The following is a 6,816-nucleotide window of genomic DNA, read 5'->3' as shown; positions in this document are numbered from 1 at the left end:
CTACTAAAGCTAGGTCATAAAAAAATGACCTAGCTTTTTGTCTTGTTCTCTCTCAGATCACTCACTCTAGAAGAAATCCACTGCCTTGTCATGAGGATATTCAAGCAGTCCTATTGAGAGGTCCATGTAGTAAAGAACTGAGGCCTCCTACCAACAGCCATGTGAGTGAGCCATCTTGGAAGTAAATTCTCCAGCCCCAGTTGAGCCTTAGATGACTGCAGCCCTGGCTGAAAGATTAAGCGCAACCCCATGAGAGACCCTAAGCCAGAACCACCCAGCTAAACTGCTTCTAGATTTTTGATGTACAAAACTTGTGAGAGAACAAATATTTATTGTCATCTTAAGGCTGTATTGTACTTTCTCATAATCTGTTCATTTGCAGAGTCCCTTGACTATTGAACTACAGATTCCTTAAATCGGGAAATTTAAAAGAAAAATAGAAGTACAGCAATGATTACTGGCACAAACTTGAAGTACCCTTGCAGATTTTTAAATGTGAGTCCTTAGATACAATTTTACTTTTTGAAGAACAGGCTTATTCTTTTAATAACTTTTACTTTGAAAAAAAATAAATAAAATACATAAAAATTAAAAAGTTTTGAAAAGCAGACTCCTATTTTCCCCAGATTAGAAGTGAAATTTGATCCTGTGGTGGTCATTTTTTTCTTTCTCATTCCATATGTTGAAAGTTCTGATAATGAGATTGTCAGAACCAGACATAAACATTATACAGGATGGAGGGGCAGTAGGAAAGAGGCAAAATGTGATCTCACAATCTCATCTCACACAAAAGATATCAGTGACAGAGGGTTTCTCTGTCCACATCTCCCATTAGGACAAAGCTAGTTCATCATTTCCTCTAAAATGGAGAGAAATGGATTTCTCTTTATCAAAATTTAAACACCTTGAGGGACACAATGAAAATAAATAGAGGCATCTATGACAGCAGTAAGTGGTTCTCTCCGCAGCACAATGTGAGGTATACTCTTCATGCATCTTCCTTCTCATTCCAATCCCAAATTTTCCAAACCAAGGAGCATCTACAACACAAGACAACACACATTAAAGATAAATGGAGAGCAGGGTTTGAAACAATCACAAGGTCTGGTCTCTGCTAACAAAAAGTCAACAATGCAAATAATAAAATATTATTGATATATGGTTCTGTAGGAATTAGTCTTTAATATACACATGCTCCTCAACTTGTGACGGGGTTATGTGGTGATAAATCCTCATAAGCTAAAAATATCATAAGTCAAAAATGTATTTAGTACACTTAACCTACCAAACATCATAGCTTAGCCTAGCCTACCTTAAATGTGCTCACAACATTTACATTAGCCTACAGTTGGGCAAAATCACCTAACGCAAAGTCTGTTTTATACTGAAGTGTTGAATATCTCATGTAATTTATCTAATACTATACTGAAAGTGAAAAACAGAATGGTTGTATGGATACCCAAAGTACAATTTCTACCAAACACGTATCTCTTTTGCACCACCAGCAAGTCAAAAAATCATTAAGTCAAACCATCATTAGTCAGGAATTGTCTGTGCTTGGATACATCTGTAAAAAATCATCCACCTGCAATTTGGTATGTACATTTTTTTCTGATAATAATGTACTTTTCAGAGTGTCCTCACATTTATCTCTACCAATTCTATTATGTAAGCAACCAGAATTATTCTATTGAACAGTGATGAAAAGTTTGAAAAGGATTTTCTCAAGGTCAGTTAGTTAATGGCAAAAGACTGTAATTCAGGCCTCCTAGAATCCAATATTAGGCCTTTCTCCAGGCTACTTTCTCTGCTGAAAGTACTAGGCAAATCTTAAAGACTTAGAAAAATAGTTAACTTAAGAACAGAATTTTGGGGCCGGCCCGTGGCTCCCTCGGTAGAGTGCGGTGCTGATAACACCAAGGCCCCGGGTTCGGATCCTATATAGGGATGGCCGGTTTGCTCACTGGCTGAGCGTGGTGCTGACAACACCAGGCCAAGGGTTGAGATCCCCTTACCGGTCATCTTTAAAAAAAAAAAAAAAGAACAGAATTTTGGGGCCGGCCCGTGGCTCCCTCGGTAGAGTGCGGTGCTGATAACACCAAGGCCCCGGGTTCGGATCCTATATAGGGATGGCCGGTTTGCTCACTGGCTGAGCGTGGTGCTGACAACACCAGGCCAAGGGTTGAGATCCCCTTACCGGTCATCTTTAAAAAAAAAAAAAAAGAACAGAATTTTGGGGCCGGCCCGTGGCTCCCTCGGTAGAGTGCGGTGCTGATAACACCAAGGCCCCGGGTTCGGATCCTATATAGGGATGGCCGGTTTGCTCACTGGCTGAGCGTGGTGCTGACAACACCAGGCCAAGGGTTGAGATCCCCTTACCGGTCATCTTTAAAAAAAAAAAAAAAAAAAAGAACAGAATTTTGGTTTCTAACTCACTTTTAAGCTCTTTATTAATTCAAAATATTTTATATAGTTTTATTTTTGACACACCATTTTACCAAATGAACTTATTATTATTCCAATATTCACTGTTTCTCTCATCCATGCACTTATGTTGGTTTTTTTCTATTACTAATGATCAGTTCATTGGTAAAAATAACAGCCTACATATGAAAGAAAGTTTCTCCTCCCACCACACACATATATTGACTAAGGATGTGAATTCTCACTAATTTTTGACTCTTCAAGTAAGCTTTAGAAGGATGAGCAGAATGAAGCGGAAGAGAGAAAATAGTCATTTCCAGGTTTGACAAGGGGTCAGAAATAGGTCGCAAATAGAGAAGTAAAACAGGGAATACTAAGAATATTACCAAACTAGAATAGAAATGGCAGATCAGGTGGATGAAGAAAACAAAGTACAATGAAGAGGGCTGCTGAAACACCTGGAATGACAGGTTAAAGCAGTAACTATTAAAAATAGTACCCTCAAAGCCCCACTAAATGGTTCTCCCCCTGTAAAACCTACCATCATTTCCCAGAACAAAATTCTGTCCTCTAAAATAATACAGCACCTCTCCTATAGCCTTCACTGGGCCAAAGCTACTCATGACTTAGCACAAGGAGACTAATCTTTAAGGAAGGGTCCCTGTTGGGCTCATTTAACACCTGAAATTCTCATTGACATGTTGGAGGTGGAGGACAGGAAGGGGACAAAGGGAAGGGGGAAATTATTTCAATGTTTATTTAGTGTCTACTGTGTGCTTGACATTGTGCTAGACACTTTACATATGTTGGCTTATGGGGAAACTAAGGCTTAGAGAATTTAGTAATTTATCCAAGATCACTCATCGGATAGGTGGTAAAGTCTTTCTTCCTCCAAAATTGGTACTGAGCTGATTAAGTATTTGCTGAAAAATTAGTTCTGTCGTGGTGTTTTAAAATGACCAAAAGAAGGCATTTCACAGTGGTTCTTAATTATTTCTGGGTCATGGATCTCTGCAAGAATCTCTCCCTTAAAATTGCACATATGCAAATATATACACCATTTTGCATACCATTTCAGGAGGACTGGCTAAGGAACCATGGAAATCAAGGTAAGAATCTCAAGATTACAGTATTTCAAACCACCGTTCTCCCATTTCATTCCACACTACCCCCCTTCCCACAGTTTGAGAATAATCAAAACCAGAGAAAATGTAAACATATGAAAGTTTGGTTGGAAACAGCAGATGCAAAATTCTCATATAGTACTGTACTTAAAAACGTCATGGAGAATTTGAATAAGATGACATTGAAGAATGTAGTCTGACACTCTTAAATTTCAGTTATGACCATCAGTCCATATTTGATATAAGACTGAGAGATGAGGTTACTGAAACTCATCCCAAAGAGAGTGACAATAGCTGAAAGTCAAACTGAATGAATAATCCCAGGAAGTACACTACCAATTAAAGGAAGAGAGGTTTATTTTTGTCCTTTTTTCTGGGGAATTTTTCTTGAAAAATGTGTTTGGATTTTATGGGCTAAATAAAATGTTTTAAATGAGGTTTACCTGGTTTTTATTTATACCCTATATTGCTGGCAAGAGGATTTAAGAGAGCTCATAGATTTAGAAGAAATATAACAGAATATTAAGAATTACATGTATTAAAAAAAAGTCAGAGACACAAAGTAGAGCCAGGAATAGAGCTGCTTTTAAAACATGAATTCATACAGTGATAAGGCCTTTACTCCTTCAAGGTAATTTCTAAAAATTATGCAGCATTATGAGGGGTATGTATTAAGCATACATTTTTCATAATTTACAAAGTATTTTCATACATATTATCTTATTTGATCCTAAATTGACTTTGTGAGGCAGTTATTATCCTCATCTTCCAGATAAGGAAACTGAGGCTCAGAGAATCACTTGAAAACCAAGTCCTTGCTCTTTTCATTACATTATACTGCGATGCAGCAACTGATCATTACAGTTCCTGTGCACTAATAAGGACAGGCTGAATATTCCTAATCTGAAAATCCTAAAAGCTCCAAAATCAGGTATTTTTTGAGCAGTGACATGTGGCTCAAAGGAAATTCTCATTAGAGCATTTCAGATTTCAGATTTTCAGATTAGCAATGCTCAACCAGTATGTAATTCTGCAAATATTCCAAAATCCGAAAAAAAAAAATCTGAATTCTGAAACATTTCTGGTTACAAGAATTTCAGATAAGAGATACTCAACCTGTAATGCATTTCAGTTCTGTGCAAGAACATGCCTTTGACACCTGTGACCCTGGCATTTTCATTAGAGAAGGATTACTACCTTCTTTATAGGTGGCTTTAGATCTAGAAGTTGAGTAGACATAAAACTAAAGGACTTCAGGCTTGGAACAGCCCTTTTAAGTTACACTTAACTCCTTCTTTATAGTTGAGTGCTTTATAGATGAGTGCACTGATGCTCTGAGAGGTCAAATAAGTTGTCACTATCATCCCATCAGTTAGTGGTGGGGCCAAGACCAGAAGCCAGGTTTCCTAAATTCTTTTCTTTACACCACATTGCCTCTATAGCTCTATATCCATTTCTATGATTTTTGTTACATACCCAATTCTGAACTTCTTTGCCTTCACAATTTCCCTTGTGTCTACTGGGTAAAGTTCTGTATGCATACTGGCATGGCACACAAGGCCCTTCATGACCTGACACAAGAGACTGCTCAAGCTACTGATCTTCTCTAACAGTATGAGAATGCTCCTGATTCCTAATGGTGCTAGGCTTTTGTGTAACATCCTGACAGTTGTCCTGTTGAGACTCTGTTAGTAAAGGCCACATCCCTGGGTGTGAGAGAACTTGAATTTATCCTCTATCTCCCAGGAAGTACTTGGGTGAAGGCACTCAAGTGGAAGGAAAAAAATGACCTCTGGAACTGGGAGGCCTTGGGTAGGGACCTCTTCTCCCCCAAACTAAAGATGAATGAAGCAGATTAAGAGATTCCAAGTACATTTTAACGTCAAATTCTTGTGCGCTATCCTTGAACCTTTAGTAAAATCCCCTCCAAATATTCCAGAAAAACCTTGTGAGTTCACACAGAGTAAGAACATCCACACCACACAGCAATCAACCACAGCCAGCCAGCACCGTGGTGTTAATAATTACATAATGAGAGATCCCAAAAGGGAGAAGAAAATATTAGGTAACAGGAACCAGGTCCGCTAAATCCCAGTCACTTCTCCCCTGCAATGATTCTCCATCCCTTGCCAACATTAGAAGACATGTTGGAGTAAATTAGCTTCCTTATGCAACTTTAAATTCCCTGAAAAGATCCATGAACTTTGCACATTTTATTCCTTGGGCTTAAACTTTGGTTCCCTTCCCCAAACGTTTGTCCTTGACAAACTCTTACTCATTCATCATTCATATTTCTAGTTCAAACATCATCTTCTCTAGGCAACCTTTTCTGACACAAACTAACTTTGTACTCTACCTCCTCTTCCAAAATCTGTGCTCCTTTAGAACAGGGTCTCCTTGTAGTCACTACAGAATATAGTATGTATTCAATAAATATGAGTTGAATGGATACAAAAGTCACTAGTTTTTCCTTTAACAGTACTTTCCAACGAGTAATTCATGAACACTGCAAAAAATTTCAAGTTGCATACAACAAAATTCAGTGAAAAGACTTTCCTCCCAACCCATCCCTCCCTTAACACTCGAGTTTTCTTTCAGATTGATCACGCACATATTTAAGTGTATCTCGTGATTTTTTACACATAGTAAAAAACACATTTATACCCGTAAGATATAACATATATAAATATATGTAAATAGAAGTTATATATATGGTTTATGTATAATTTTATGATATGCTATGTAATATATAAATAATACATAACTTAAATATATATTTATACAGAGTTGCCTTGTTTCCACTTAAGTCAGGCTGCTGTTATGCTCTCTGTTTTTAATTAAGGGCAGCGTAGTATTCCCCTGTAGGGGCACACCATACTTTTCCTTCACTGTCCCTGATTTCCAATTTCCAATTTCCAATGCTTCCATTTCTACCATCAAGTCCCCGACCCCAAATGAAGAAATACCACCGCCCCCACCTGTCCCTTTGTGGCTCCCTCATTTTCAAACACCTTTCCACGAGCTCAGCAAGGGCGGAGCCCTGCGTCGAACACCACCTCAGCCTTCCCATCACGCGCCCCGCGACTCCACCGCCGGGCCGAAGGCCGCGGCGCCGGCGCGCGGGACGGCGACTGAACCGAACCCTGCCTCCCTCTCCCAGTGTCTCCGGACCGCCGATGGCGCCCCCTCAGACGTGACCGAATGCTCCGCACCCGGCAACGCCGGGCGTGGCCTGGCTGGGGCCGACGTGGTTCGGGGAGGGGCTCCG

General features: G+C 39.3%; 1 long non-coding RNA gene across 1 annotated transcript; it reads right to left on the bottom strand.

The window, feature by feature from the left end:
* Nucleotides 1-535: 535 nt before the first annotated feature.
* On the bottom strand, nucleotides 536-6,709 carry LOC103589562. The gene is made up of 2 exons (XR_550400.1): nucleotides 6,527-6,709; nucleotides 536-1,040 (listed from the first exon to the last, which is right to left on the bottom strand). It is a non-coding gene; the product is annotated as an uncharacterized LOC103589562 (long non-coding RNA).
* Between the last annotated feature and the right edge of the window lie 107 nt (nucleotides 6,710-6,816).

Source organism: Galeopterus variegatus, unplaced genomic scaffold, assembly GCF_000696425.1.
Source record: "Galeopterus variegatus unplaced genomic scaffold, G_variegatus-3.0.2 Scaffold703, whole genome shotgun sequence".
Taxonomy (NCBI): domain Eukaryota; kingdom Metazoa; phylum Chordata; class Mammalia; order Dermoptera; family Cynocephalidae; genus Galeopterus; species Galeopterus variegatus.
The sequence above is the reverse complement of the archived record's forward strand: the minus strand, read 5'-3'. Positions and strand labels throughout refer to the sequence as shown.